Source organism: Diabrotica undecimpunctata, chromosome 4 (genome assembly GCF_040954645.1).
Source record: "Diabrotica undecimpunctata isolate CICGRU chromosome 4, icDiaUnde3, whole genome shotgun sequence".
In the NCBI taxonomy this organism is placed as follows: Eukaryota; Metazoa; Arthropoda; class Insecta; order Coleoptera; family Chrysomelidae; genus Diabrotica; species Diabrotica undecimpunctata.
This window is the reverse complement of record NC_092806.1, coordinates 5892173-5911496: the sequence shown is the minus strand read 5'-3', so window position 1 is coordinate 5911496 and position 19324 is coordinate 5892173. Positions and strand designations below refer to the sequence as shown.

The 19324-nt window shown below is 34.4% G+C and overlaps 1 protein-coding gene across 4 annotated transcripts in view; it reads right to left on the bottom strand.

Annotated features, from left to right (window-relative positions):
* hts (adducin 1-like protein hts) overlaps positions 1–19324 on the bottom strand; it is a 134797-nt gene that overhangs the window by 70819 nt on the left and 44654 nt on the right. The gene's annotated exons all lie outside the window — the stretch shown is intronic.

Below are 19324 nucleotides of genomic sequence, written 5' to 3'. Positions count from 1 at the left end.
GGTATAATTATTTTTAAAGTGTATACAATTACCAGATCTGATGGGTATATAACCTAACCGCTAATTATAACAATTACACATACAATTAATAGAGAAATGCAAAAAAAGATTTTTAAAAAGCCATCCAACAGTGATTTAAATAATATGGAATCAAGATTTCTAATTAATCATCATCAGTTGGCGCTACAGGTGTTCGTGAGACTTGGCCCTTAAATCGTCCACATACCTGAGTTTAGGTCGCCCCCCCCCCCATTCTTCTTTTAAGTGGATGAGTGGCGCGAAACCATTAATTTCGGAGGCCGAAATTTCAGAAGGAAAAGTCTAAATATGCGGGAACGAATAACGATAAACTGTAGGGACAGATATATAAAAATTATTTCTGACAGTGTAACCTTTTTTAATTTATTTTATGATTGTCTACAGCCGGCCCTACTGAGATCTATGCGTTTTGCAATTTTTAAGCTGCCTTTGATGACTTATAAACGCAACATGAATATTCGTCCCGAGATAAGTACTATAGAAATTGTATCCTCTAAACCGCGGGAGGTGAACTTGAAACGCCCAATTAGAAACACATACTTTATCCCATAAATCTTATACCCTTTTTTAAATTAATAGATTTCGATGGAATTAGAAAGTTTGGTCCTGTGTACGAATTGGTAACTTTAGAAAGGAAGAACAGCCACTTCATCTCCCGAGATTTGTTTGTAGAGTTGTTTGTTGAATTTTTTATCAATTTATAGTCAGTGTTTGAACTTTCAAGAATCAGTGTAATTTCAACAACTGTAAGTTATATTCCGTTACACTTTATGTTAGCCGCATAAGCGTAAGAGTTGCTGGATCTTTGGCAACTTCAACATCATATCTTTGTCACCTGTTGAATTAATATGAAGTATTAGAGTAATTTAAAAAATGGTTCATTTGTATTTCAACCAATTGTTGGAATAAATTGTTTTTTTTTTTTTCGAAATGATGTATTCATCTCTTATACTAACATCTGTCCTCTGATTGAGTATTAATTTTAAACAACTTGATAGTTATATTACGACGAGAAAGAAAGTTCAAGTTGTATCAGCCTTATGTAAGTGTGTGGACGGAGAATTCTTGAACAGATAAAAACCCAAAAGGGTTATTGAGCCAATGATATACATCACCTTGTGATAATCAGTATATAAAAGAAAAATATGGAAAGGACTAAAATGGAATACTGGTAAACTCTAATAAGGCTAGTAAGGATAAAAGAATAAATTATCAAATATTAGAGAAAAAATGAATACGAACAATTTGAAGATATTTTATGTATTAGCCAACTAAAATATGATTTTTTATTCGTTTTATTATAATTTGGTATAAAAACTTAATTGGTTGCTTCTACTTTTATAATAAAATAATACAAATGAAGAAATTTGTTAAAATTCAGATAAATAAAATACAGATATCGTTTATCGCATATTTTACGAGTAAATGAATCATTCGCTCCGGATCCGTTACCAACTCCGTAACACTCCCCACTTCGCATCACTCGTCTACCTCGTTTCTTTCATACCGCCAACGAGTTCTCGGTGGAAATGTTATGAATGGCAGAATGGCCTTTTTAGGGCAACGCTTTTAGCATTGTTATATCGGCTAAGGTAGAAAATTGTAAAATTGCGATTGTATCTAGCCACAAGCGTTTTTTTATTACCGACAGTCATGCACCGGGAAACATGCTGCAAAATAACATATTGATAAGAACGTGAGGTGGATTTGTGGTTAGCTGTGATTGTTTTTTAACCAATATGATTTTGAAACAAATACATCTCTAAAGAAAATAGCGGAAATAATGGTTACAGAAGTTTCAGATAATTGTATGAGATTTAAAAGGACTATTAGTAGATAAACAGACAGTATATATAGGAATAACTAATAAATGCGATATATCTTGCAAAAGCGAATATCTGAGGGTTTTCTATAGCTGTTGTCACACCCCACATTGCGATTTTCACCTCCTTTCTAGTCCTATTCATCTGAGACTCTGTCATATGCTAATCTGTTGTTTGTTGACCACTCTCATTTTAGCCCAGAAGATTCTACGAATGTGTGAATCAAACACTGTAGACCAGTAAAGGAAAAATGCTGAAATCTTGTACATGTTTTTAAAGGCTCTAAAAGCTATATGATGATTATAGTGATGACGAGATGAACTGATGAAGAGAGCTTGTACATGAAGAAGAAGAAGTTGAAGAAGAACGGCAGCCTAGAGTTTCAAAACAAAGTAAAATGAAAAGAATAAATGACTATGGAAAATAACAATATAACAAAAAAGGATATAACAAGTGGAACACCATCACATCTTAACCCCAGATATATTTGGGTGAATTATGAATACAGACAGTGGGATAAAATCCATAAAGAATATGTACAACGACCTGAGGTTTTCAAAAGCTACAATACACACATGGGAGGCATTATTAACACAGTATATAAAATATTTTCGAGTATCTATATGGTCGTCTAAGTGCATATTTAGAGGAGCTTCTTAGCGAATATCAAAGTGATTTTAGGTCTGATCTATCATCAACGACTGAGATTTTTGCGCTTAAGCAACAAACCAAAGTAAACAAACTGTATTTTTTCGCGGTTTAATTGGTATGAGAATAATACAACACGAATGTTGCAGTTTCGCAACTGTTAATAAACATTTATTAAATATTAAGACTTTATGGTAGTTTTGATTCTCCCCGTATATCAAGATTTCATGTATAAGGGTGCATCTGGGTTAAAAACTACATGCTACGAGACAGGCAATCTGCAAAATGAAACAGATGTGTATTTGAGATAAGCGATGCATCTACACAATCATAGTCGAGTTTTATCTCTCAAACCTCACACATGTGTGTGCGTTTGGGTTAAGAGTACCTTAGGACTTGCCAGCGGTCCTTTGACCGAGGAAGTCGGTTTGATGCAGAAAAGTTGAAATTAGAAATTTTGTGGTTCCTGGTAGACGTCGTTGGTGCTGTGATTTATGGGGTAAGCTACAATACACCATAATTTTGTTGCTGCATATATCAAGTACGTTTACTTGGTATATAGATGTCATATTTGCTTCGAACTTTTTATCAGTTGTGCCGCGATCGCGATTGATCTTGATTGAGAACATTTCATTACCTTTATGTAGATTTGTATATTTTTCATATTATAATAATTTCACTATTCTTTTTGTATATATATCACAGTGTTGTGTATTTTATTACCTAATATTAACTCATAATGTGTATTATGAGTATACTTTTGCATTGAGTTTAATAATTTGTTTTTATATGACATATATATTCATATTTTTTATTTTTTGTATATTATTTCTATCTATAACGTGGTATATATACAATCGACAGTTTTGTTTTGTTTATGGTTCTCTTTTTGTGTGTAAGTTTGTACTACATATATTCTTCTTCTTTTAAGTTTATATTCTTCTTTATTTATAATTGTAGGTATATTGGGTTATGTATATTTATGATTGCTTTTACTTCGTGTTAAAATAGAGTTTTATACAGTCCACTTGTTTTCATTTCTTTTATTTTAATATACATACCCAATCCGAAAGGGGGAAACCAGCGAGTTCTAGATTGAACAGAATATCTTCTCTCCCCCTTCAGGATGACCAAAATTGTTATATTGAGGTCATCGTATGTGCAGAACGCAACATAATGGTCCTTCGAGCCGGATTTTCTTCTTCTTTTTCTGTTTTTTTGTGTGTATTTGGGGTTCTCTGGTAGTAGATACCTTTTTTCCATGTTCTTTTTCATGTGTAGTTGCGGTTTCCTTATGGTAGGAGCCTAGTCGGTTATGATAACTAGTTAATATGTCGTTGTTTACGGTTTCCTTATGGTAGGGACCTTATCAATTATGATAACCATTTTATTTGACTTGCTCACGGGTTCCTTATGGTAGGAGCCTAGTTGGTTGTGATAACTATTTGTTGGGGTATTTCTTTTATTTGGAAAAGATACCCAGTCGTCTGCCGAAAGACGATACCCAGTCTGCTGAAAGACTATTTCGTTGTCGAGGTTCTCTTATGCTAGAGACCTTATTGCGGTTATCACAACCATAGTATAGTCGGGTTTTCTTTTATCTGAAAAGTTGCCCAGTCTGCCGAAAGACATTTTACTTTTTACGTTGTACAAGGTTTATTTACTGTATACCTTTTTGCGGTTATCATAACTATATAGTCAGGTATTTGTTTTATCTGAAAAGATACCCAGTCGTCTACCGAAAGACGATACTTAGTCTGCCGAAAGACTATTTCTTTGTCGAGGTTCTTTTATGCTAGAGACCTTATTGCGGTTATCATAACTATCTTGTCGGGTATTTCTTTTATGTAAAAAGATACCTACTCGTCTGCCGAAAGACGATACCTAGTCTGCCGAAAGACTATTTCTTCTTTACATTCTTTGTTCCAGGTGCTCTTCTGACAGAGACCTTCTTTCTGCGGTTGTTATAACCATTTATTGTATGTATATTTCTTTTCTACGAAAAGATACCTAGTCTGCCGAAAGACTATTTCTTTTTACATTGCTTTCTCGAGGTTCTCTTCTGACAGAGGCCTTTTTTGCGGTTGTTATACCCATTTACATTACGGTATATCTTTTATACTTAAGATATCCAGTTGTCTGCAGAAAGACAATTTTGTTCCTTACATTAATTTTCAAGGTGCTCTTTTTACAGAGACCTTTTTACGGTTTTATAACCATTTTACATTGAGACTTCTTTTATACTGAAAGATAACTAGTCTGCCGAAAGACTATTTCTTTTTCATATCCTTTATTCAAGGTGCTCTTATGACAGAGACCTTTTCCGGTGTTTTTATACCCATTTTTTGCTGATTTTTTCGTACTTATTACAGTAAAGTATTTCTTTTGTCTAAGTATATACTCAGTCTGCCGAAAGACTATCTTTTTTATATACATTATTCAAGGTGCCCTTATAACAAAGACCTTTTTCAGGTTTTATACCCATTTCTTGCTTATTTTTTGATAGTGCTTAGTGGAGTATTTCTTTTGTCTAAGCATATACTCAGTCTGCCGAAAGACATTCTTACTTTTACTTTTTCAGGGTTTTCTTATGCTAGAAACCTTTTTGCGGTTAGTATAACCATTTACATTGGGGTATTTATTTTATGAAAAAAGTTACCCAGTCTGTAGAGACATTTCTTCTTTTGTGTTCGTGAGTGTTTGTGAGGTTGGAAAAAGTATTTTCGGTTATTGCAACCATTTTCTTTGTTGAATTTTTCCTGATTGTTTGGACATTAGTAACAGATTGTAATCGTTTTACGTTGGGATATTTCTTTTCAATGAAAAAAGATACCCAGTCTGTAGAGACATTTCCTCTTTTGTGTTCATTAGTGTTTGTGAGGTTGGAAAAAGTATTTTCGGTTATTGCAACCATTTTTTTGTTTAATTTTTCCTGATTGTAGGGACATTAATAACAGATTGTAATCGTTTTATGTTGGGATATATCTTTTCCTTGATAAGATACCTGGTCTGTGGAGACTGTTCTTTTTTATTTTGTTTGTAGTTGTCTTATTATAGAGACCTGCTTTCGACTAATACAAGTATCTCTTTGGTTTGTTTCTGTAACAAATCCAGGGATTTACAATTACTTTTACTCGTTCACAATCTTTTTCTTCTTTGTCTTGTCAGTTTTAAATATTAGCTGCTCCATTTTTGTCTAAACAATGGAAACCCTCAAATTCAAGAGACGGTCTGCAAAGAATGCAATTATTCGTCACTGTAATTGGATTGCAGAAAATGTTTCATTGGTGGATATTGATTATCTTTTGAGAGTTCGTCGTGAGTATTTACAGGTTGAGTATGATAAATATGAATGCGCACAGGATGCAATCGAGAACTTATTGGTAGATTTCGCTGAAGATAGCGAGGATCGAAACATTGTAGACGATTTGTTTTGTAAGGCAATGGGACTTATAATATGGGAGCCCGTCCTCTCATCCTTTACGTATTATAAAGTAGGTAGTGCATCCCATTGTTCTTCTAGGTTACATGTGGGGGAAAGACCTCCCACACTTATTTCAGATTTATGCCATCTACTCAATGTAGTTAAATCTTCTCAAAATTATATGTTAAAAGACTCATCTTTTTCACAACCTCAACCTTCTTTCGAGACATCCACGTCTCAAATACCTCGTGTGATGGCGCCTAGTTCGTCAGGTCAGCTATCCTCGACTTTAGCTCATGTAGATACTGTCCCTAAGGCGATACCTACGGGCCTTAGCAGTATTGCATATTCCCTTCCACCTGTTGCAGTGGTAAATGATAGTGAGTCCTATAAGACTCGTGACGCTCATACAAACGCGAGTTCTTCTACGGGGCTATCCTTTAATAATGTACATCTCTCTGGACCTCAGGTCCATTCTAATATTCAATCCTTACCCAAGGATTTTTCTTTGCACGACTTCCATGATGGGGTGTCTGATGATGACGCTGCCAATACAGCTTCGCGGGGAGCTAACCCCGATACACTTGCTCGATCAAAATCTTGGCATTGTGAGCCAAAATTCTTGTCGTCTCGTGACAGAGACAATTTTAAAGAATCTAATAACTTAGATATTGCGACCATAATTGGGTCAAAAGTTCCTAGAGTGGCATTACACCCATCTCTAGATTTAGCATTCGGAGTACATATGTTTAAAACGTACTCCTATCTTTCTCGTTTACGCCGAGTACAGGCATTTGTCTTTTGTTTCATCAGAAACGTTCGTAAAAAGCAAGCTGAATTGCTTATTGTTCAAGACTTAAAAAGTCTCTCGTTTCCTCGTATATTGGAATCGTTGCCATCCGGTATTGCCAATCCGGATAATCAGTTGGATATTCCGAATTTATTTCCAGAGGAAGTTATTCACCTTGCGAAAGTTAGAGGTATGTTGAGGAATGCTACCATTCCTTATGCTCAAAAGCATCATTTTCTTCTTTCTTCGAACAATCTAGTTGTTTTAAAGATGTTTAAAACACACGTACAGTTGGGCCATGTAGGGCCGCAAGGTACGTCCAATTGTAGATATCATTTTGGACTTAGTTGTTGCACATTTTATAATGTTGAGAGTCTCATCCATCATTGTGTTACTTGTTCGAGATATCTTTTTATTGCCATAGATTATGGGATATATTTTTTCTTAAAGCTTACGTAGCTTTATTTGTTTATGAATTTGCGCCACGTTATATTAAAATAACGGTTTTAACGTTTGGAGAGTTAAGACATTTTCTATTGACATTGTACGAATTCTTTAAGGTACAAAGAATTCTTAGGAGTTGCACCATTTTTGTTTTTTGTTCGTTTCAAAATTGCCTTATTATGTATAAAAAGCCTTGTTTATTCAATAGCATAAATGTTCGTATTTTATTTATTCTCTTTATCTCTTTATTTATCGTAATTCTGATTTAGTCTAATTGACTAAGTCTACTCCTAGCTTAGAATTAGTCGCCACTTTTTTATTATCAAGAGGGAGCTAAGTCTCAACCTGAGATATAATTTGCTTATTGTTGTTAAAATTATCATAACTATCTTTTATGGATAAAGCTTATGGAAGAATAGAGTTTCTTCATTTTACATTTTCGTCATGATTATGTCTGTCCAGGTAGATTGCTAATATCTAGGGACAGTGTTATAATTCATACGTTATTTTCTTTTGCCTTTGCTGTTTATTCGTTTCGAATATTGTAATGGCCATTCGGGCTATAAATATTCTGTTTGTTTGTCCTTATCTTAGTTGTTGTTGCGGAGAACCATTTCCTTAGGTTTGTTAACCAGGATATTTGTCTTCTCCCATTTCCTTGCTTTTCGAGAACTATTAGAAGGTTATTTGTAGTATTTGTATTGAGTGACGTCTCTCATTATGTGTCAGAGACTTTCTGATTGTTGCCTTCTAACGATATACATCACTTTTCTTTCTTTCCTCGTTCTTTTTCATACGGTCCCGTTGGTTAACTGGTCCGTCCATGATATCCTGAGGATTCGCTTGAGTAGTCACATCTCGATGGCGTCAAGTTCATGTATTGTATCCTAGGATAATAGAGGAATGCACTTCCTATAAGAGAGGAAATCCGTTTTATGTATAGTACTGAGAATTGTATAATTGTAGTGATGTATATTTAGTATGTAGTTATGTATTTGTAACCTATTATCGTTTGTTGTATAAGTTTATTGTTGTATGTATAAGTTATTGTTCTTTGTGCTCTTTTGTAAATGTATAGCTTTGTAGGATTGTAAGTGTGGCGTTCGTTTCGTAACCGAAGAAGTGTTTACGGTTTCCTAATTTGTACAGTGCGTCGGGAGTACAAAGTACAGTTATGTTTTATTGGCACGTATGCCAACGCGGGGAGAATGTTGCAGTTTCGCAACTGTTAATAAACATTTATTAAATATTAAGACTTTATGGTAGTTTTGATTCTCCCCGTATATCAAGATTTCATGTATAAGGGTGCATCTGGGTTAAAAACTACATGCTACGAGACAGGCAATCTGCAAAATGAAACAGATGTGTATTTGAGATAAGCGATGCATCTACACAATCATAGTCGAGTTTTATCTCTCAAACCTCACACATGTGTGTGCGTTTGGGTTAAGAGTACCTTAGGACTTGCCAGCGGTCCTTTGACCGAGGAAGTCGGTTTGATGCAGAAAAGTTGAAATTAGAAATTTTGTGGTTCCTGGTGTACGTCGATGAAGACGTCGTTGGTGCTGTGATTTATGGGGTAAGCTACAATACACCATAATTTTGTTGCTGCATATATCAAGTACGTTTACTTGGTATATAGATGTCATATTTGCTTCGAACTTTTTATCAGTTGTGCCGCGATCGCGATTGAACTTGATTGAGAACATTTCATTACCTTTATGTAGATTTGTATATTTTTCATATTATAATAATTTCACTATTCTTTTTGTATATATATCACAGTGTTGTGTATTTTATTACCTAATATTAACTCATAATGTGTATTATGAGTATACTTTTGCATTGAGTTTAATAATTTGTTTTTATATGACATATATATTCATATTTTTTATTTTTTGTATATTATTTCTATCTATAACGTGGTATATATACAATCGACAGTTTTGTTTTGTTTATGGTTCTCTTTTTGTGTGTAAGTTTGTACTACATATATTCTTCTTCTTTTAAGTTTATATTCTTCTTTATTTATAATTGTAGGTATATTGGGTTATGTATATTTATGGTTTATTTCACCTCTTTTTAAAATAGAGTTTTATACAGTCCACTTGCTTTCATTTCTTTTATTTTAATATACATACCCAATCTGTAAGGGGGAAACCAGCGAGTTCTAGAGTGAACAGAATATCTTCTCTCCCCCTTCAGGATGACCAAAATTGTTATATTGAGGTCATCGTATGTGCAGAACGCAACAACGAAAAAGTACTTTTTCAATTTTCTACATCAAATTTATTTTACCAAATTGGATCACGAAATCTAGAAATGCGTTTTGTTTATTCATTTGACCGAGATATGAAACTGGTTGCTGATTTTGCCGCGATAGGTAGGCCAGATAACAATTGATTGCAGCATGGAACCATTTCCCGTCTATTATCAACTACCTTCGAAAGAAATGACGTATTCGGAAGCCTGTGTGCATAAACGAATGATTGCACGGAAAAACGGTTAAAAAACTCAATTGATCAGTTTTAACATCAAACTGTTTTAACAAGAAAACTGTTTTTTAGCGCTTCTAAGAAATATTTGTTATCTAAAGACAAAATTAAATTAACTGAAATATTGTGTCTTTATATTTAAACTCTATTTGTATTTAATTCTATATAAACTGCCCTTCTTCTTAATCTTTTTATTCATCGAGATTGGGGTAATTATGGGAGAGAGGGAGGATGATAATGAATGAGACATTGTAATGATATATTGTCTTCAGCGTTGTGTGGTCTTGTAACCTCGGAAACCTTTTTTAAATAGTGCTGGAAAGGTCACCAATGGAGTCACTGCGAACGGCAGCTAGATTTGGTCGAGAGCGAGTCGGGGGTTCGAAACTAGCTTTTGGAACCGGGAATGGATCCAATATAGAAGAAATAATACAGATAAGACAAGATAAGATGGATTAGAAAAGACAGAGAAATAGAGAACAGGAGAGATGGGTAAAATTACCAAAGATAAGAAAAGATAAGAAAAAGGGCGCCACTTACTCTTTTTGGGGTTACAAAGGGGAAAATTAAGAAATCTTAGAAACGAAAAGAGATAAGGAGAGATAATTAGGTTCTGGGACCAAATACAAGAAAAGATATTAACAGTTAATTATTAAATAATTGTGGTTAACACAAGAAGCTACTCGCATAGCTTTTATTTAAATAATGAAAGTTCTGAAAAGTGCAATTGATGGAATCGTTGTTCCTTAGAGGAATTAATTGCATCGGTAGTTAGCTTTAACCGCCGATCAGGAAAATGTCGAAAAAAGCCCGTAGATTACTCTACTTTGGAGATAATTGGAGCTAATATTAATAGTAAGACCACTTAGAGTAACTCTAGATGATGTTGACTCTTAAATCGCACTGAATTTAAACTGTGCTCAACTTTAGTATCAAACACTGAAGTTAATTTATAAGGTATATTTGATCTACTCGGGTGTTAGATCAAACTACTTGAGATACAATAGAAGTGTATATAAACACTTATAATAGATAAATTCGCAGAGAAAGAAATATGTCCAAATTCTTAGACGACGCAACCAAAAGTCAGTCTAATCTCTTAGACTACCCAACGAAAAGTGATCCTCTTTTTCTCAAATTGGACAGACTATCCCCAGGATCATCCCCACTTAAAGAACTCCCTCTTAACAAGAATCGACTTATTTTCATTTTCGGCGTAAACACATAAACATAACAGTATTTTTCAAAAAGGGAAGTAAAAAGGCAAATAATTATACCATATTGAGGGAAAGATTCTCTTTAATAATAATAGTCTCCCGTTTTATACCGCTGTCGCGGCTTTGGGAGTATAGCAGGGTATTCTGCTATATCTAGGGCCTACGGTATACAAGGAAGGTAACATGGCCAGTGCTACGCTTCAACCGTCTATTATTACCCCTGGTTTTATCCAAGGTACTCATTTTTATTCAGGCTGAGTCGACCTGGGGCCTATAGACATTTTTAAAATGTCTAGATGTTCTTGCCGGCGGTAGGATTCGAACTCCGGACCACCGGCTTGCGAGGCAAGCATCCTACCGCTTGCGCTACGCAGGCCCTATATAAGAGATTCTCTTTAAAGTAAAGCTATTTGTCAGAAGTTTAACAAATTTTATTACTCACTTTCTAGCGCTATAAATAAAGGGGCCTAAATATTCTTTGTTCCTAAAAAAATGACGATTGCTCTCAAATTTCTAACAAAGCAGCCATCAAGTAATCTGCATGTTTCGGTACTTCTTTTAAGAAATAAAAAAGCTGAAAGATATCGAAGAATTAGGTCAATAAAGATACAAAATCTAAAGTACCGTTACATTCTCATAAAGGACTATGTCGGGACCTCTCTTCGGCGAAGTGCAAAAGGGAGATTTTTGGATACGGTCATTGTCGTAGCTGCGGTAATTGCAAAACAAAAGGTTTTTAAAATCAATCTTAAAGTAATATATAATAATTAGTTACTAATCTAATTATAAAAAAATGTTACAGTCTCAACGTTAAATTTTTTGTTGATGTATACAATTTACAGCTAATTTGGCGGATTATTCGATAGTTAACGTACAATTCTTAATGTTGATGTAATGTTGGCTCTCTTTGTATATAATGAAAGGGCTAATTTTCAAGTATTTAAACGATTTTTTCCAAATATTCTGAAATCTGTAAATTAAATTAAACCTGTTAGTCTCTCTATGCTTCTTTTTATATTATTGTGCAAGATTCTAGTGATCCAGTCTTTCTTTTAACTCTTATATCTAGGTATCATGTGCATGTTGTTAACATTATTGTTTAGTAATTCTTGATTGCATAACAGCATCTTGCATTGACCTCATCTGATTTCTTCTATCTACATCTACACTCCATTTATTTCAGAACAGATAAGTTTGTGGAGATGGTCGTATTATTTTTTCCTTCGTTCTATCTTCTTCTTATGGTGCCGTGCACCTATAGTGCGTTGGCGAATTATCTTAAGGTCAGACGTCTGTCTTTTGCGGCATGCAAAAGTTCGCCAGTGTTAGTTACGCCTGTCGAGTTCTTTATATTTCGCAGCCACGACATTTGTTTGCGACCTACTCCTCTCTTGCCCTCAATCTTTCCTTGGATAATTAGTTGAGGGATTGCGTATTTTTCCTCTCTCAGGATGTGGCCCAGGTATCCAATCTTTCGTGCCTTGATCAAGCTGAACAATTCTCTCTCAGTATTTGCTCTTCTTAGGACTTCCTCGTTTCTCACCCTATCTGTCCATGGTATGCGGAACATTCTTCGCAAGGTCCACATTTCGAAGGCTTCCAACTTGTTAATGGAAGATATTTTCAACGTCCATGTCTCCATGCCATATAACAATATGGAGATTGAAGGAAAGATTGCGGTTACAAAGTAGCGGTTTACATTTAAGAAAAGCTTGTCTTGCTTGTTCGGTACGGCATTTTATTTCTTGTTGAGGATCCCATTGGTCATTCACCATCATTCCAAAGTATTTGAATGTTTTCACTTGCTCGATTGGAGCATTATCTACGTGCAGTTGTACTCTGAAAAATGCGCCCTTTCTTATTGTCATGCATTTTGTTTTTCCAGCATTTATCTTCAGGCCATATGTTTTTCCTGTGGTGTTTATTTTATTTAGTATCAACTGCATATCATGTTCGTTATCTGTGATTATTGCGGTGTCGTCAGCGTAACGAATGTTATTTATCGGGTACCCGTTGACCTTTATACCACAATCAGTGCCTTCAAGTGCCTCTGCAAAAACATTCTCCACATAGAGGTTGAACAGCATAGGAGACAAAATACACCCCTGTCGCACCCCTCGTAAAATTTCGAATTCCTTCGTTCTATACTATCATACATTTCCAAATAGAGTATAGATTCGTTTTTATTTTCTGCCAAAAATTGTGCGTAATCTTTTCCAAATTCATAGTTTCTAATTCGAACTTTTGCTATTTTTTATGTATGAATGTACTTATTCAGATCTATATTTGCTTGAAAGACCGGTTTAAGAAATAACAAAATTCAACTATTAAAAATACAATTCGAAAGCATAATGGATAGTTATTTTTAGTAACCACCTCGTAAATGCTTCGTACAAGTATCCCATTTATGAGTCATCGCAATACAACACTTCAATTTTCATATAACTGTAAAAATATTAATTACGGTGTCAACTTTTTTATCGATATTAAACATCGTTGAACACATGCCATCACCTACAAGAATTAAAAGCCTATGGAGGCGATACCGTTAGTGTTAAAACGAAGAATTATTTTAGCAGTTAAATCGGCCACTACAGCGATATGAACACCGTGGGTTTGGATAATGTTGGAGGTGCTTTTTAAATGATATAATTTATGTGAATGAAGAGACTTAGAATTACAGTATAAATTAAGTTGTATTAAGATATGAACTGAAAATATAAAATGGGACGTCATAGAAATCAGCGAAACAAGATGGAACGATGAATAGCTATTGGAATTAGCGTGAGAGAACACATTCTACTATCGAGGAATATCAACGGGCAGAAAAGCCGTATTGGATTCCTAATCAACAATCAATGGAAACGAAGAGTAGTACAAATAACTAGTATCTCAGATAGAGTTGCTAACTTAAACTTACAACTATCAAAGAGATACCATTAGCTTGATGTCTCATGTGCTTAAGTTACTACTAAAAGCCACCCATAACCGAATATATTGTTACGATAAATAGGACTCATATTTAACCTGTAAAAATTTTATTATTCTAATAAGTCTTTTTCTAGTAGTTTCCCCCACGATAAACCGGTCTTTTTTCCATGCTGTTCGAAAGAGCTCAAGGGTCGCCGGCCGAATTCTACGGAAATCTGGAATAACGGCTATTTAATATATATATATATATATATATATATATATATATATATATATATATATACATATATATATAGAGGATCTTTTTATTGAAAACAGTTAGTCTGAATAATGGTATCGAGTCGTCTAATTGTAACGCGGAAATGTAGTATATAAATTAGAATCGTGTAATTAGTGTCAATGTAAAATAAATTAGTGTAATTAAATTATTGTAAGACTTTATATAAATTAAATAAAGACTCTAATAAACTAAGTGTTAGAACATAATAAAGAAAGTTAATAAATTAGACTAATAAACTCAGTTCAATATCATAAACTGGATATAGACATTAATGATACACAATTTGGTTTTCACAAAGTTTTTTCACTTGGTTTTCACTTAATATACTGATACAAAGATGCCTGGACGTCAATCACGATATATCACGCATCTTTTTTTGACTATAATAAAGCATTCGATAAAGTACAACATGAACAATTAATGAATGTCCTGAAATCAAAGATGATTGACTACAACGACCTCAGGATCATATCAAATTTATACTATAAACAGCGAGCAAAAGTACGTGTTAACGAACTGCTGTCAGAAGAAATTGAAATTAGACGTGGTGTGAGAGGGATGTGTATTGTCGCCAATTCTTTTTAATGGGGGTAAAACAGCAGGAATAAAGGTAAATAGAGTTCCCATTAACAACATTAGATATGCGGGCGACACTGTGATCTTAGCCGAAAATATTGAAGATCTTCAGAGACTGGTAACCAGAATAGCGGAGTATGGAAAAGAGTACCGTCTAACAATGAACGTCAAGAAGACGAAATTTACGAGAATATCGAAAACTTAAAGAAATAACGAGAATCTTCTAATAAACGGAACCAACGTCGAACAAGTGGACAAATATGCATATCTGGGAATAATGATTAACTCCACAAATGATTACATTCAGGAGATCAAAATCAGAGTAAAAAAAGCTAGAGCAAATTTCAACAAAATGAGAAGAGTGCTATGTACAAGGAATTTAAAATTGGAACTAAGAGTTAGGTTGGAGAGGTGCTATGTTTTTTCGACTTTGTTTTATGGAATGGAATCTTGGACCTTGAATGCGACATCAATGAAAAAACTGGAATATTCGAGCTGTGGGTGTATAGAAGAATTATGAAAATATCGTGGACAGAACACGTCACAAACAAAGAGGTTCTGAGAAGGATGGATAAAGAAATAGAAATTTTAAATATAATTAAAACAAGAAAATTGGAATATCTCGGACATATTACACGTGGAGAGAAATACACCTTGCTCCAACTGATTATGCAGTGAAAGATCCAAGGAAAGAGAAGCATAAGGAGGCGTAGAATGTCATGGCTGCGCAACCTGAGAGAGTGGTACGGATGTACATCAAATGAACTTTTCAGAGCATCCGTCTCAAAAGTCCGAATAGCTATGATGATTGCCGAACTCCGCCGAAGAGCTGGCACTTGAAGAAGAAGAATACCTTGCTTCGGCAAAAATTGATTAATCGGCGTAAACATGAGAAAACAATAAATAGCAAGTATATCAATTGGCTGCAACAATTTAACGACAAAATCGAAGAGAAACTATTTGATCTGGTAAAGAAAGAGGTGCTTTCCGATCAGAATGATTCATCTGCTCACAAGATTTCATTTTCACAGCAGAAATTCATTTCTCAGGTTTGGCTTTCAGCAATTATCATCTGTTTACAAACTGAAATTACGGCGAGATGTTAATAATGTTGTAAATATCTATTGGAGTGCTTTGATTTATTAAACTACAACAGAAAATACAATCTACCAGAAAAGCTGACGTGTTTTTTAGATCACGATGTTATCGAAAAATTTATGTACAGTTGCCCGTGAACACATAAAAAGATCTATGTACTTTTTGAAATTTATTCTTTCCAACAAAATAATTTAAGGAAGTTTAACAATTTAAGTACGGCTTAATCGGTTTTAATACAGCAATTGACAGAAAAATTTAAAAAATTGACAAATTGTTCTTGATAAATACATATAACTAAATATAACTAAAAATGTTCTGTTACTGGTACCGTTATTGAGCTTTTGTCAACATTTCAAATGTGCAAATAATTTGCTTAACCTAAGCGACTACAAACACTCTTTTAAATGGTCAATACCGGCCTATTCAACAGCGATAAGGATTTAACGCACACGTCTTAAAATAATAACCTGAACATGTAACAAGAATTTAAACACGTTCTAAAGGCTAAAGATAGCTCAGGTGATCAGTTTTGTTCCGTGCCAGCATTATTCACTAATAAAAAGACCGACCGAAAGAACGGATCCATCTTATACACCACGATTTTTTCGTTTCGTTGATTGGCACTGTTGATAGCGTAATGATGCGAGATGCCATAGGCCATGTGCATGTGCATCTACAGTTATGATAGCCGACGACTTGCCATACGCATCATTTGCATCTGTCACTAGAGGAAAATATTAATCGAGCTAATGAGGCTTCGGCATTAGTCTTAATATACTTAGTTTAAATCTTAGTCTATACATCGTTTCAAAGTGACTAGTATGTACAGGGTAAGATATGCAATGCTAACCTAATGGGAATTTCGTCAAGACGTTGCCAGTTTTATGTAGTGAGCGATGGCGTTTTCTATTGTCTATCTTTCAAAATAAACGGAATAAACCAGGAGTTCTCAACAAGTCCTCACGTACAATTTTATGTAATTTACAAATATCGTTCGCTAATAATTTTACTTAATACTATACATTATTTGTTTCTAATAGTAACTTATCAACTTTTATCTTTTATTAGTAGCAATAGTATAATAAAATGTGCACTAAATAAACATTTGTTTCAAAGTTTAAAATAATTCCGGTAATTTCTACTAACTGCCAAATTTAAAAAGTTATTTATGTCCCTGCGGTGCTAATTACTGCCATAATGTGTAAGGAATTTGTAATTTTGGTTTAAAAGCTTGATATATCCAGGCCTTAATTAGTCTTTATTTGTTCTTCTGAACGCGTAAACATATTCGAGTTACGATTATTTGTACCATCTTGGATGGTACAAATATGGTCATAATGGTCACTGTTACTGTTTTGTTATTGTTATTATTTGTTAGTGGTTGTTGTTGTGATTTGCTGTTGACAATTATTGTTATTTTCTGTTGTTGGCTATTGTTATATTTGACGCCGAATTTTTACCGCAAAATGGAGAAAATTGTTCAATGGAAATGTCGAAAAGCTCTGAAACTTTCTGAGAAGCAGATACTAATGAATATTATTAATTATCCTCTTAATCCGGATAACAACGATTCTGTATCAAGTGTAATTAGGAAAGTGTCAGAAATGAGTGGTGTTTGCGAAAAGACTCTGTTTCGCATACGACAGGAATATTCATCACCTGGATTACAATCTCCAAAGAGCAGGCCCAAGAAGCGAAAGGTTATTAATTCTCGTGACAACAAGTACGATGAAGGTGTCAGGGGCCAAATTCGTAGAATAGTTCATCAATTTTTTCGTGAAAACATACCACCAACAATAAACACCATATTAGTGGTTGTAAATGTCGAAGAAACTTTGCCCAACTTTTCACGGGCCACGCTACATCGCTTGCTAAGTGATATGGATTTTGTGTTTATAAAACGTGGCAGAAATTCAATTTTGATTGAAAAACCAGAAATCATCTCGTGGCGTCATCGTTATTTACGCGCAATTCGTAAATACCGTGCAGAAGGATACAACATAGTGTATTTGAATGAATCATGGGTAAATATCGGGCACAGTGTGAAAAAAAAATGGGTTGATAAAACAATTACATCTCATCGCGATGCTTTTGTTCGTGGTCTGACAACAGGATTAAAAGCTCCAACAGCTCGTGGTGTACGGTTCGATTTATTGCACGCAGGATCTACCAGTGGATTTGTTGATGGAGCAGAGCTCACCTTTTTGACAAAGAAAAATACTCAGGACTACCACGACGAAATGGATGGGCCGACCTTCGAAGATTGGTTCGAAAATAACTTAATGCTAAATTTGCCAGAAAAAACTTTTGTGGTAATGGACAATGCCTCCTATCACAGCAGAAAGTCAGAACAAATTCCCAACAGTTCAACACTAAAAAAAGATATTCAAGAATGGCTTTATACAGCAGCATACCAGGTCATTACGCCAGAGAAATGGAAAAACTACGTAAACCACGTAATAGCAGCAGAAAAACAATGTGGGAAATTCACAATTTGTTGGATGATATCGAACCAATTATTATAAATATAAATAACGGAGATAGTGATGACAGTGACGATAATAATAATGATGATGATAGTGAAGCAGAAACTAAATGTGACAGCGATTGACAGAAAAAGGAACTAAATATAATGGTGTACAATTACGATTACTTACACACGAAATTAAATACAATGACTTCTTTTATTTTCAACTTATTTATTAGTTTTATTTTCGGATATTTTTACGTTTTGTTACTGCCAACATATACAGTGCGGTTTTTAAAAGTCCTTCCCCCCTTAACTTTTGAACGGAACAATACATAAATAAAATGTTTCTTTATATTTTAGTTTTATTTTATTCGATTTTATTTAAATCTATAAACAAATGGTTTGTATCGCTAGCACATACTGTAGAATTAAAAACAAACTGCTTGTGTGACATAAATAAAAGGCATTTCTTAATTTCTATTTTATTTTAATTTAACCCAAGTATGTTGTAGCAAATATTATTTATGTTTGAGAACCACTGAGAGAAGGAAGTCAGGCAGCGTCGTTAGTGGGCATTAGTACTTCAGCTACCCTCAACGCAAAAGATGGATTAGGCTAAGCTAAGTAGTAAGAAGTGACATTTATTTTAATACAAGTTTGCAAAGAAGTATGGCATCGATGTTGAGCATTTACCCTGTACAGACTAGTCACATTGAGACAATCTATAGTAAATCGATGATATCAGTAATATATAAAATTCTGGAGTGTGTTAGAATTATAAAAGTAAAATTAAAATGCTATTAACCAAGTTTTATCTGTATGAAAACTATTTGACTGGCCTATTAAACGAAATTATTGTTTAAAGAGACTTTGGCAGTGAACGGGCCGCCGGCATACGCGGTGTTGGTGGCACGTAAGTCAAGAACAGTTCGAAGGCAGTGGTCGGTTGTATAAAACGAATAGACAGATATATAGATAGATAGATAGATATCACATTGTTCGATGAAGGAATAGGTCGTTGACATTTTCCTCGGCGTTCGTTTCTGTTTTGTACCTACACACCAAAAACAACTCCTGCCACGGACGTTT